At 37.3% G+C, this 14,364-nt stretch overlaps 1 long non-coding RNA gene across 1 annotated transcript in view; it reads right to left on the reverse strand.

Annotated features, from left to right (window-relative positions):
• LOC110361243 (uncharacterized) overlaps positions 1–11,768 on the reverse strand; it is a 51,829-nt gene extending 40,061 nt beyond the window's left edge. Inside the window, exons 1-4 of the long non-coding RNA XR_010470933.1 lie at positions 10,203–11,768; positions 9,504–9,598; positions 9,193–9,348; positions 8,399–8,543 (exon numbers count right to left, since the gene is read on the reverse strand). This is a non-coding gene — a long non-coding RNA (uncharacterized LOC110361243). The remainder of the gene's footprint in view (positions 1–8,398; positions 8,544–9,192; positions 9,349–9,503; positions 9,599–10,202) is intronic.
• Positions 11,769–14,364: the final 2,596 nt, after the last annotated feature.

Here is a 14,364-nt window from a genome sequence, read left to right on the forward strand (position 1 = left end):
AAATTAATGAAGCGACGTAAAACTACTGAAGAGGGTTCTGACCACATGACTTAATTCCTTGTTTCCTTTCACAAATGACCAGCTGAGAGGCAAAAAATGTGTTTATCAGTGTCTCAACATAGACACCTCCATTCATTACCTGGTCCAATTGTGGCTTTAATTTACCAAGCAATTGGATTTTTAATTCATCAGACAATCCATTCCTGACCACAGTTCTTTCCAAGTCTGTTTCCCGAGTCTCATTTTTCAGGTAAGAATCCAATAGTCCTTGTTTCAAGTGATTGTGACAGTGAAATCCATACAGAAAGCTCAAACACAGTCTACCCTTAACTGCTTGTTTAACTTGAGCATCACAGCCACATTTAATCTGGAATCGATTGGCACTGATTAAAAATGCAAGGTAATCTCAAAGGGGAAAAGTAGGATAGATGAGCAGGTACAGAGCAGGGTGGGAAGGATGACACCACTCAGCTCTAGCTTTACAGATGTCCTGTGAAGAAAGCGCTAACTGCACAGTAAGCTGGGGAAACAGCAGGATGGGCAGACCCATTTTTGTTGTTGTAATTATTTCTGCTACTACACCCATCTTGGCAACTACGAAGTGTTAAAACCTACTAGAGCAGACTTTCCCACTCTGTGTTCTGACACAGGTCTTTCCACATTAGCTGAAGGTCAAACCCAGCCATACTTTCTCCAGTCCTGGTGGTAGACAAAAGAATAAAAAATTCAAAATAGAGGAACAGTGGAGGAAGAAGAGGGAGAGATGGTGAGGAAAAGAACAAAAAAACCCCACCAAAACCAAACAAAAGAAGTTTTCAATTTCCATTTCAAATAGAAAGACTGAGTGTTTTCCCAGGAAGCATGTCTTTATGGGCCACCTGAAAAATATGCATGTTTTATTTGTTTATTATGCCATACAGTCACCAGGATATTATGTGGCCAGAATGAAGTAGATAATGATCTCCACTAGTTTAGTATAATTATATTAAATAATTTTAGGGGTATTTTTATCTACTGCTCTTAATCAGAACTCGGAGACCAGCAGACAGGCCACCTGTGATGAAAGGCAAGTAGAAAAATTGAGCTTGCCATTGTTCTTAAAACTGTTATGCACGTAATCTGACAGCAAATAACTTACATCAAAGCAGAGTACAGAGGGGATCAGAAAGCAACTGCCACCAAAGCAGAAAAAGATGTGAAAAGAGTTACAAGCTAACTAACCACAGGGACATAAAATTGGTATTGACCAAAGCTGTAAACAATGGCACCCAGCAGTATCAAAGACATTGTTTTATTTTAGAACTACAGAAGAAATGGAAACATTGAGGTGTGTCGTGAAATAAAGGGTTGTAATAAAGTATAAAGACTAAATATTGAGAGCCTCTTGTACAATTAAAGTTGCAAACACCCAGCAGATGAGATAAGACACTTCCTGTGTTTTCACCTACATAGAAAATATTTAGCATAAACAAACAGGTTTTGGCACAATAAAAAAATCAGTCTGGCCATTATGTATGGGAAACAGAAGTGGAACTGAAACACTCTTTTGCTTCCCATAGGTTATTGTATTAAACTTCAGGGACTGCTAAATATTAGAAATAGGCATCCTTAACCAGTTTTGTTGTTCCCACCCCAGGCTGCTGTTATCCTAATAGATCCATACATAGCAAGCAATGTGCATCATTATTTGTATGCCAGTCATACTCACCCCAGGCCAGACAACCCTATTTTACAGAGAGCCCAAGACAGCTGGTAATCTCAAAAAACTTCTCTTGGATATTCTTCATCATCAATCCCTCCATCAGTGGGAAATTCAGGTAAACCAACTGGCTCTCCTCAGACCATCGAACTGAGGATATGGATATGGATATGAACTGTGGATATGCCATCTCCATGGCTCTCTGGGAGGGAATCTTTAAGTGATTCTCCTGTTTTCTAAACAATAAGAAAGTTTCAGTCTGGGTTTTAATCCAGATAGGACAACCACGATTTTCATTTTCTAAACAAAATTGTTTAGCCATGTGAAACACAGAAAACAATGCACATGGTCACATGTCAATGGAAAACATCAAAGAAAGAAGAGCCCTTTGTTCTGACACTAAAATACAAGCTTTATTATATCAATTGGGGGGGAAGAAAAATAAATAGCAGTAACATATTCTGCTCCTCTGTCTTCATTTCTTGCCTTCTCCTGCCTTGCTTCCTACTATTGATTTAGACAAACAGCTAGCAACACTTCACCAGTGTAGGAGGCACCCAGTGTCACCCACCTGCCCCGACACAGGGCAGAAACAGCATCAGCTGCCTGCTCTGCCTTCTCTGCAGCTGGAACAGCAGCAAGGTGGCAGCTGAAGAGGGAACGAGATGGATGGGAAATGGCTCTGTGCTAAAGTCTGCAGCACCATGCCAGGGAAAGTTCAAGCAGAGGATGTCAGGGTCAAGCTCTGCTTCTTCCCTGTGACCTGTCCTTCCAAGGGGACAATTTGTAGTAGATAGCCATGTACATAAGTAACTATCAGAAAAAGTTACTGTAAATTGTTTCCTTTCTGTCAGACTAGTTCCTGTTTGTTTTATTTAGGAGCAACTTCATCACGCAAAGCAAAGAATAAATGTATGTTCAGGAGCTCAATTTATTCTGAAGTCCTGCTCAGCCTGTGAGGCTAAAGTTTCAATCACGAGGTGCATTTCTCTTCAACAGATAAATTTGCCACACATTCAATGGGAAAAAAGCTTCCATTATAGCATATAGCCAGTGTGCTGAGAACTTGGCATTTGTTAACATTGTCTTCAATGAATGCAGGGACATGGATCCCAGTCTTACCAGTTCTTTTATTAAGACTCCAGTTTTACATTGGCTTTGAGGAAGCATTTGCTTGTAAGTTTGAAGTTGAAAAAGAAATAGGAATCCACGTGCTTGCAGTGAAAAGAGGTGTAAAATGAAAATTACAGGACTTTTTAAAAGATGCTTACATTGAAATTCTTCCATCTGTATAATGACTACATACCAGGGTGAAGGAAAAAAAAAGAAAAAAAATAACCAAAAACCCGGAGGCTCTTCTCCTGTATAAAAATGCGAAATATGCAATAATAGTACTCATAAATTTGCATGTTGAGCATGAAATAGCTCTTGCACATTGAGAGAATGTAGAACTGTACGCAAGAAGAGTTTTGAAAACTATTACCAAATGATTGCTTTACTAGTTAAGCATCGAACTCCAAACTCTATTTGGAGAGCTGGAAATGGCTTCATCTTTTAATTTATCCTGTCAGTACGATCAGAACAGAACTGTGTCAGAACAATTCCCAGTCTTCCTCTCAGAAGTTGATGACGCCATTTTGAAAGCTGCCTTGCAAAAATGACTAACACTGCAATAGCAGACCAATGTAACTGATAACACAGGAGTCACACAAAAATATTATTGTTTATCTGGTTTATTATTTTAAACTTAATTAAATGTCTGTAAACAACTATACCACAGAAATACAGGAATTTGGTTATTATCATTAATTTTGTGGATACTTTTAAAAATATCTGTGTTACAGATTTCTGCAAAACAATAAGCCTGTCTAAGAAAAATGTGGGCCCATGACAACAGACTGTCAACTAACGGAATGTATCTTTAAATGAAATGATATGTGCATCACCTTTTGCTGCTTTGCAGAGTGTAGTTTCACGTTCCTGAAATTCCCTACATGGCGATGGGCCTGTCATTATTTCCCCATTCACAGCAGAATCAAGGCAGCTGAAGGAATAAATGCTCTGTACTGTATTGTATTTAAGCTTTGAATGATTGTTCTCAAGATTTTTGTATTCCTAGAAATGTTACTGCATTATTAAGAAGACAAATGCCTCATAAAATATGGAAAGACACTTTCCAAAAACACAGGTTAGAAAGATCACTGCTATTATTACTTCTGCGGATAACAATACTTTTTTGATAAGGAGTGATGCACATGAACTTTGATGTAAAAGACATAATATATTTGTTATTGTTTCAGAGATATTAGTGAGAAAAGCTGAGAATTGAAATAATCTTTTATCTTCCTCCTATAAAACACTAGGGTGAAAGTGGGATTGAAATGGGGTTTGTAAAGACTTGCACCTGCAGGAGGGATACTAAAGTAGAGAAGTTATCGGCAAGTTGTATTGTGGGAGGGCCGATGGGTCACTGAAAACAGAGGGCGGTATAAAAGAAGGCAGGAAGGTAAGGCTGCAGGTAAAAATTAATTTGCAGATGGAAAGCAGCAAGCTAGATCGAGATTCATTCAGCAAAAAGAGAAAGATTAACATGTAAATACAGGCAAACACTGCAAATGAAAAATATTGGAAGTTTCTCCATACAAAATATTATCTGTCAGGTGGCACCTAGTTATAGACACAGATAGGAAGCCTTAATCATGTTGGCTTCTCTTTCCTGATCTTTGAATGAAAATTATCCTGGAGATGAAGGCTATGGCTCAATTACACATTACCTTAAATATCACAAGACATTCAAAATTGGTGTAAAGAGAAGGTAAAACAGAAGAAACTGATGGAAGGAGCAAGAGACGTTATTCCACTGTCTTTGATCAGTGAGAAGCAAGAAGAGATAAGTTACAGTGCTTGGGAGATTGAAACACTTTTCATAAGCTGAATATTTAATCTGGTTCAGTTTAGTTATGTTTCCACAAGCACTCTAAAGCCTAGTTTAAACAAAATCTTAGCTGAAACTTTGAGTGTGAAAAATTGCACTGAACATCCACAAAGAAAAATAAAAGTATGTTTTTAAGATTTCTTGATTTGTATACAGAACTAAATAGCTCAAAGTATTTTCTTTAATTTTGTGGTCTTGTTTCCTATTTGATCCAAAATATGAAAAAAAAAAAAAAAAGGATTTATTTGATGATAAGTTTGAATGTCAGAAAATGCTGTTCTCAGGATGTGGCAATTCACATTTCAGCTGAGCAGGTCTGCCTGTCCTGAAGAATATCTCTAAACAGAAAACAGAAGAGTGAGGTTAAGAATAAAATAACAAGAAGCAGATATGTACCACAGCCAGTAGTACAGAGAAGAGACTTCATATGCAATGTAGTGTGCCAACCACCAGCATGGCTTTAAAATCAAATAATGCTGCCACATCTCCAGTTCTGCAATCACTTCTCATTAAAAAAAAAAAAAAAAAAATCAGTTCAGATATTTTCTATTTTTTTTTTGTATATACAGTACAAGCACGAGCCCCAGTCAAATGAAGAAAGCATGGTCTGCCTTCCAAGAGATAAATGAAAGCCTGAACACTTCAAAGCTGGTATGTTTTGTTCCCTCACCTGAAAGCTGAGTGAAAAAATCCCCTTTTACAGCACAGTTGACCCACTTCTGCTCAAGGGACTTCAAGTTATAAGAAGCCCAGCATAAAAGACACACCTGTTCAGGTGCTTTTAAGTTCCTGGTTGAAATTCTGACACCGGTATGAATATGCTAAATGTATTATCAAAATATAATCAAGTGGTACAACAGAACATTCCTTTTAATAATACTTTAAATTAATTTCACATTTATGTTAACCACCTCCCCACAAACACACACACAGAATGAAGACTGCAGTTAATAGTTAAGCAATGAAAGCATTTTGAAGGGCAGATACGCTGTGCATCAAGGCCATACATTTAAAGAACTACACAGCTTACTAATCCCAGCTGATAAATATCAAATGAATCTTAGTGACTGCTGAAATAGCTACTACTCCTATTTAACTTTCAGCAGTTCTGTGTATTTGGGTAGTGTGGAATTTTCAGAGTACAGAACCAAAACTAGATTTTGAACTAATTCAGTGGCATAATTTAGAAATAGTTAATGCTTCTGGATTTCCAGCTTTTTTTTTTTTTTTTCCCCTAGTATAACTATTTAGCATATTACTCAGATCAGTTGAACACTCTCCTTACGATGAACAATCATCCCATCTCTTCTGCTTCTTGTGTGTCACCACAAATCAAGAACATGAAACTTAAGCTGCATTTACCAAAAAAAAAAAGAACAGGCTGGGGGAGGAGTTCACTGCACGAATAGAGGACAGTAACACAACTCAGGAATAGGTATTTTGAGAGCCAAGGATTTTATTACACATGTAGGACTTGGAATATGTAGAATTAGACTCCTGAGAATTGCAAGCCAGTCAGTGTAATGCCAGCTGTATAGCTTTTATTTAGTACTATCTTGTAGCCTATTCATCTTAGCCAATGCTGAATAGTTTTAGGAAAAAAAAAAAAAAGTTGATTACCAGTCTCAGCATTTTCTATCTCATCCCAATTTAGAACAAAGAATCAAGTACAAACTTATAAATGACCCTATGAAATACTTGAGAGCTGCTTGAAATCAATCCATAGTCACCCTAGAAACAATAAGAGAACATTTGTTTTTTCTGTTTCTAAATCTAACAGCAATGCAGGAAGATCAGGGGGAAAAAAAAAAAAAAAAAAAGAAGGAAAACATTTCTTTTGCCACTTCATTTGTGTTCTTACATATTTGAACATTTTAAGACTACTTTGAGTTCGCATTCTCTTGCTGAGAAGCTGATCAAGTTACCCTTACAAACTAAGTCCTTACATAAAACTCACCTCGATTTCAACTGGGGTTTAGCAGAAAGAGAAAATTAACACATCGGCCTTAAAGCATGGGGAAATTGATTTGTGTGTACATTGTACATATATTTTTATATAAAACAATTTGCAACACTTTTCTGGACAAACACAAAGGTTTACAAGAATGGTCACTAGGCCGGACAGAAAGTGATACACTTTCATAAGCATTTTTAAACTATTAATTTCATGCAATTTTGCACTTCCCTCTATTGCTGCTGAAGCTATGAAAAGACATACTGCATGCTGGATAAAGCAAACTTTCAGCGTTCACACTCCATTAATTAATTCATCACCTAAAAGCTGCGTATTGATTTTTTAATGGCTCTACAAATCTGTTTAAGTGACTATGATGTAATTAAGAGGACGTGTGTTTACTGTAAATTATCTAAAAAGAACAAGGGTTGCGCATTCAGCAATAACAAAAATTTTAATTCAAAGCAGACAACAGGGAAAGCGACAGTTTGAAAATGTTTTTCACTAATTGTATAAACTACCATGCTTATTGTCAAGCTGGAGTCTTAAAAGCCTCCTGTAGCACTAAAAATAGAAAGATCTGACACTCCTTCCATTGAAATCAACAAGAGATTTGTGCAAATTCAGCAGTGGGGAGTCAGCTACTTAACATAGATGTCCATAGGGATGGTGAATTAGAAATGTCAAGCCAAGCCTCACAGCAAAAATAATATAGTGCTCGGACTCATATCAAAAATACTAGCAAAAACAAGTACAAAGCCATAGTTCCCACAGGTGGCATCTGATTATCTACTAAAATCATACTCCACAAGTCAAATGAACAAGTGAAATTGATGTAAACTTCTTCCATTAGAAGCATGAAAACTTATGGTTAGATGCATAGTGATGGGTAACTTGCATTTTGTGTGAATGTGAGAAAAGCTGCAATCAAGTCAACCACTGACATATAGACTATATAAACAATGATAAAAGAGAAACCTAATAAAGGTTACAGGCATAGCTTGTTGAAAATACAAGTAGATGTCTTACTTTATATTTACTCTGCAAAAATGAAACATGCAGAATGTTTCATTATCACTACCAGGGGAAATACAAACAAACAAACTGGAAAGGAGGAGGACTTGTGATCACAGATACTAAACCAAGAAAGTTAAGATTTAATTCTTTGAGGTGTGGACGGGGAGGGGCAGAAATTATATAAGATGAATTTCTTATGGATACACTAGGGAATTAGTAAGTAAAGGTCCATGAAAACTGACCTCTGACCAACCTCTGCAACCTCTCCAAGCTGAGAACACATCCTGTAGCTCTTTGCCTGCAAATCCCTAGCTTTTCAATTACTATAGAAAAAAAATTCTATCCATGTATACTTCTACAGCTGAAATGTGGAATGCATATTTTATTGTATAGCAGCCTCCAGAGGGAGGTCTTCCAACAGTTCTGTTGAGAATAGTTACTATTATTACTCAGTTTTCAAATGACATCCAACTGTTAATGGGAAAACTGAGGATATTTGAAGGTACTTGTCATGCAGAGATAAAAAGACACCAGAATAATCCTGCAATGTCTTCTGATAACATTAATTAGCATTAGAGCTTAGTTAGATTTTTAAAAATAAAAAATACAGGAGAATTTTATTGTTAGTAGCAAAAATGCAGAAATCTCCAAATATTTAATAACAAAAACATGAACATATTTTTTTCAATGTCACATTTTGGTTGAACAAAGGACTTCACCAATGGTATGTTATATTTTTTTCTTTGCTTTGTAACTGTAATAAAATTTTGCATAATCAGCCATTTTCACCAACCTAATATTCCATGTTTACTGATAGAAGCAAAAGAGAAGCTGATTTTTACATCAGTAGGGCACACAGGGCACAGACATCTCAGTATTCAGAGTCCATTCTCTTGAATGGTTGGGAAAGACACCAGCTAGCTAAAACCAGCTCCAATCTGTGGCAATGGATAGAAGAAAACATGAAAGAGATTATTGTATGTGTGCATGGCACACGTGTGAATCAATAATTAAAGAGTTAATTATCTCACCAGTTATGGACACAGGCTGGGGATTAATCCCTGCAAATAGGCCAAGAGACAATTATGCTCCCTGCATGCAGCATGAGATAACCAGCCCTTCTCTGGCTGCACAGATGCGAATTCACAAAAGGTGCTATGCTCCCACGGGGTAAATATTTTGGAAATTTTACGTGACAGCACACTGCAATAACCAGTGGCAATACAGCAATGTTCTACACCTCTGTATGTCCAAATTGAGAATCCTCTAGCAGTGATAATAATGTAGTGTTAATGCCTCCTTTTGCAGAAAATCAAAATGAGTACTATTAAGTGAATCATAATGGCTGCTAAGACAATTAATTTGCTCTTTCATCATTGTTGTATGCTGAAAGCTTTTCTCTGTGCTACAAAAAGTGAGCTGTGGATTTAATTAAATTGTAATAGGTGATCTGGAAAATGAGTGATTTTTAAATACTTCAGAATTCCTTTCAGAATGTATTCGTCTACCCATTTTCCCATATAAAATACCCATGCAAAAGCAGCAACACAAAAGGGAAAAGAGATACAAACTATTGTTGAAACAGACCTCAAGAGACTTTTTCCTTTGCCTGGTTTTGACAACTTCACATATATTGCATAGAGAAGCTTTTCTTTTTAGTCTAATTTCCAGATGAAATTAGGTGCATATACAGCCAACATGTCTCCCAAGTGTTTTCAAATTATTAGGCAGTTTCTGTTAGACCTGAAAGAGGAGAGAAGCCTTAAAGATGATACAGAAGATGTCCTCAAAGATGATGGACAAAAATCTGTAAAGCAACAAAGCTCACTAGTTGCATGGCTTACAGAACTGTTTACTTAAGGATAGTATGTAGTTGTTGAGGTTCAAGCTCTTCTTACCAAAGACAGAGGTCTGGATTGCCAAACACAGTTCCTATGGCAGTAGACGAGAGCCCACATCAGAATCTGGAATCTGGTTTTGGCATTATACAACCCTTGAATTAAAAAAAAAAAAGAAAAAAATCAAGATGGTTTTACTTTGTATGTGACATTCTATGTATTACTCACTATTGCCAACCTCAAGCTTTTGAAAATCATGAGTCAAGCCACAAAACATCATGAGATTAGTTGTAACATGAGTTACTGAAAAATAAATAAACTCGTTTGTGTGGTTTATTTGCCTTTCAATGCAGGGTGAGTTCAGGTCATGTTTTTGAAGCTTTCCTTCACAAACACCAAGGGTACAGACCTTTTTTTTTTTTTCCAAGTGTATTTGAGCTAAGAAACCGTAAGACTTGGTAACACTAACACTTTTCAAACATCATGCACAGCTATGCCAACTGTGATGGACTTTCATCATGCACAGCTATGACAACTGTGAGGGACTTTCACTTCTCCCTCTGCAGTGGTGGTGAAGGCCAGTTCACTGATTACTGGGACACAGCTGCAGCAAAGATCCCAGCACCCTCTGGGTCCATAGAAAGCTCCAACAGCAATAGGTCTGTGGGGAGCCAGAGGATATATAAGAACCTACCAACCACCAAACAAGTACTCACAATCATGGTTTGAACAGATGGACACGCTTATGAGACATCTCACCTCCCTACTAAACTGAATGTTAGCCATGCAAAGAAACTGCATTAGGCCAAGGGAGTGGAATTTCAGCCACAATGTCTCTTTCCAAAAACATTTTTCTGCAATTAATCTTCATTCTTCTCAAAATATTTGGGCATTCAGAAAGAAAACACCAGCTTTACCCCTAGAAATGAAACAGGACAAAATCTAAACATGTAGAGGTAACAGGCATATTATTGCATCGTGTTCAATTTGTGTGGGAAGTTCTCACATTCTCAGGCAGCAAACACAAACCTTCCCTAACTTCTCTAGGTTCCTAACTCTTTTACTTATGGCTAATTTTAATGGCATCAATATACAGCACATATCAATCAGCCTTTTATATCACTGCTCCATACTCACATTGTTCAGACTCCACATTTAATCCTAGGACATTCTACCTATTAACATGCATAACACAGAGCCATTCCTATCTTCTTCCTCTTGTGCCTCTTCTTGGGTGGCATAAATTAAAAATAGTTTGGGGTGTGTTGAAATTAAAACTACCTCACAGAGGTAGTTGAGAAAAGTCTCAGGAAATGATTTCTGGTGTGGTTTTTTTGTTGTTGTTGTTTTTTGTGATTTTTTTGTTCCTTGATTACTTTTGGAGGGGGGGTAATTTGTATTCATCAGAACCAAAACTTTCTGTGGGAACGGACCACACATTTTAAGCTATGTAGAAAGCATCTGCTCAAAGTGAAGGGGACCATTGTACACAGTGAGAACAGCTATTCACACCTTGCCCAGAGAAGTTATCTGGAACACCCCATTGTAAATGCCAGATCTACCTCATTCAGAGTGGGGACTTAGAACTGAGGCAACATCCTAGATGCTTTTTTTTTTTTTTTAATAGCTTGCAGAGGAATTTAAAATTTCAAAGTGCAACAACAAAATTTCTGAAGTTTGAAAAACTTAGGAGGATAAATTTGGCTTTGCGGCTCTCATAAACAGTTAACTTCCAGACTGTCCATTTAAGATATTCACCATCTTTAGGATTTATACATATATCAGCCATTCCTGCTTGAAAAAAATTCATAACCAAGAGACTGGGTTTTAATTCAGAATAAATATTGTTTCCAGAAGCAACACTAAGAAACTGTACCTCTCGTCTTGCTCTAGCTCCTGAGTTCTAGAACTTACTCTCTTGCTCTTGTTTAAGTTCCAGTTTCAGGCTTTACCTAGAAATCTCCTGGTTTTAAATCTTGCAGTTCTCCACTACATTTTACAGCAGGAGCACTTAATTTTCAGGCCAAATCGTGCATGCCAAAATTATCCAACTAGCCTTTGATGCACTGCCTGGCAATCTCTCTCGTGAGAGCTCTGTGTGCTCTCTACTATCACAGTGACCAAAAAGCAGCAATTCACTGTTTTGTATCAAGTATTTACATACAGGTAGCAGGAGCATACAAGCATGTCATATCACATAAAAGGCATAAATCTCATTCATCTCCTGTATTTTGTCATTTCAGTACATTCGAGCAAACTCTATGCTTGACTTCATGTGTATGAACACTCCCATTGTACAACCCAATATACTTCAACTGGTCATGTGGTATCCAGCAGTTGAACAGCCTCACAATAGGTCCTGATATCCTGCACCTGAATAATTCCAGGAAAGACAAAGAGATCTGTCAATATGGTTTTATACTTTTTCTTTGAGAAATACTAATAAAAAGGAAGGGATAGAAACAGGAGAAATTGATATAACCTGCACTTCCATGGAAGTATATTAAGGCCAGTTTATTCTAGAGTGCTTGTAGAAGCATACCTGGTGTCCACAGGTGAAAGAACAGGTGGGCTTCCTTTTCTGATAGGCTATAGCACATGCAGGAACTAGCGCCTTACACCTTCATAGAATCATCGGATCATTTTGGCTGGAAGAGATGTGTAAGATCGTTGAGTCCAAACATAACCTAACTCCAGCACTAAACCATGTCCCTAAGAACCTCATCTTTTAAATGCTTCCAAGGATGGTGACTCCGCCACTTCCCTAGGCAGCCCGTTACACCACTTCACAATCCTTTCCATGAAGATTTTTTTCCTAATATCCAGGAAACTTTAGCTAAAAAAAAAAAAGTGCAAAGAACTAGAATAAAACAATTTTAAGGCACCTTATCAGCCAAGGATTAGTATAACCAACCATCCTTGTGTTATACAACCATATTAGCCCAATATCTCCACTAGTGAACTCATAATATCCATCACAGGATTGCAGCACAGAGACACCTGGCAGCCAAGGGAAATTCCAATGAGAATGAAGCCCTCAGAGCCCAAAGTGGTGCCAGGGGCACTGTAACAAATGCCGAGCACCATATTTTTTTCCAGTGTTCCAGCTCTGCTTTTAATGTATTACTCAGTATACGGTGGTGGATTGTCAATGTGCCATAGCAAAATCATATTAGGAAGACTGCAGAGGTTATTCTTTTATGCTGATGGAAGTTCCTTCCAAACACACTCTGCTAAATTCAACCTGTTAAAAATGCCAAATGTTTCTGTTTGTTATTTTAAATTAAATTCCAAGTGGTCTAAGAAACTCTATCTGCCTCTGGTTAGTATGTCCAAATCCCTGGTGTCATTGTAAGTCTTGTAAACACCACAGTTTTTACCAAAGTCTGCTGCTGAAGAAGTGGCAAACCACTGTAGATTCATAACCTGAATGTGTCATTGTTAACTGTAGTTGCAACAGAGAGGATATGGAAAAAATAACTATGGTAAAATTGTATTTTGGAGATAAGCGCAGACAATAAAAGCTCCATTTAACAAACTTCACTTTCATCCTATTCATTTGTTTAGCTGGACAAAAGAGGTGAGAAAGGAGGGAAAATTACCTTCAGTAAGATTTCATACACACCAATGTATCAACTGTATCAGTTTCCTGACAATTACATGTTTCCACATGTAACAAAACAAACTTAAATTTGATAACAACAAAAAATTAGGCTTTTTTATGTCAGTAGTTAACAACAGATATATAGTAGTAGCTTTATAGTGGTGTTTCTTACTGTCCTGTCGTATGTTCACAAATAGGAGCTTCAAATTTTCTTTTAGGTTTCACATTAGCACATGCAGCAGTGGTGCCTTAGTATAAAACCATATGGACCAAAAAACCAGTGAGAGAAGAGCAGGGTAACAATTCCCTGGGGCTTTACCACAGCTCCTCTTTTTTGGTTCAAAGCCTTTGATTTACTGTTATGCATATGTTTTCATACAACTTCTTTCAGTGTCCTCTTTAGATAAATATTTCTAGGTCTACTGGTTATTTATAGTAACTTCTCAAAATAAACACATTTGTTTTCCTTGTTTCCCACTATATTATACTGCTATGACAGATTATTATTCAGATTAAACCAATTCTTTTTTTTTTCCTTTGTCCATTTGACTATTGTAACACTGCTGGACAGATTTCCTTTGACTATCTGAAACATATTTCCCTCATTTATCACAGAAACCTGAATTTAGATGAATTAATATGGCTGATTTAGCCTTCCCTAAAGGAAATGTATAATACTTCACAGAAATAGTGTGGCTTTTTATATAAAAATCCCACTATAAATCATAGAAAACTAGCTTGGATATCCTGCTTACCCACAAAACCAACTAACTCAAAATAGCTTTACCCATAAGAAAATACACATGTGCATGGTCTTTGTCTTTTCTTCACCTGTTTCTGCATGAAAACCTTGTTCATGGGAAGTGCTGAACAGACAGACTTGGAAGCACAAATCCCAATCTTATCTACACAGTCAACAGACAACTGTGCTTTTGTAGAGTGATGGACCAACAGGCAGACCGCCCTGCATGTCCTCTGCTTCTCCCCCAAGTCCTCTCCCCACCACCTAAGGTCCATTGCACGGGTTGCTGTTCACAAGCTTGCCTCCCAATGCAAAAACAGACCAACTGGCTACTCTGTTCTGATAGCAATTTTTGATTGTTTTTAACTTAGATTACTTTTCTGGAGGGGAACCTGGTCTCCTCCTTTTCTCTTCTTGAGCTTTCCCTCTCACATGACCCAGTCGGTAAATAGCTGAGTGCTCAGAGTGCTTAAAACAGCTTTCCCTCTTGAGCATAAAATCCCCCATCTTTGTTTTAAAATCATGTCAGCTTCTATTTCCCTTCTGTATGAAATACCAGCCTCCATCAGTCACTT

This window comes from Columba livia, chromosome 2 (genome assembly GCF_036013475.1).
Source record: "Columba livia isolate bColLiv1 breed racing homer chromosome 2, bColLiv1.pat.W.v2, whole genome shotgun sequence".
NCBI classification, from domain to species: Eukaryota; Metazoa; Chordata; class Aves; order Columbiformes; family Columbidae; genus Columba; species Columba livia.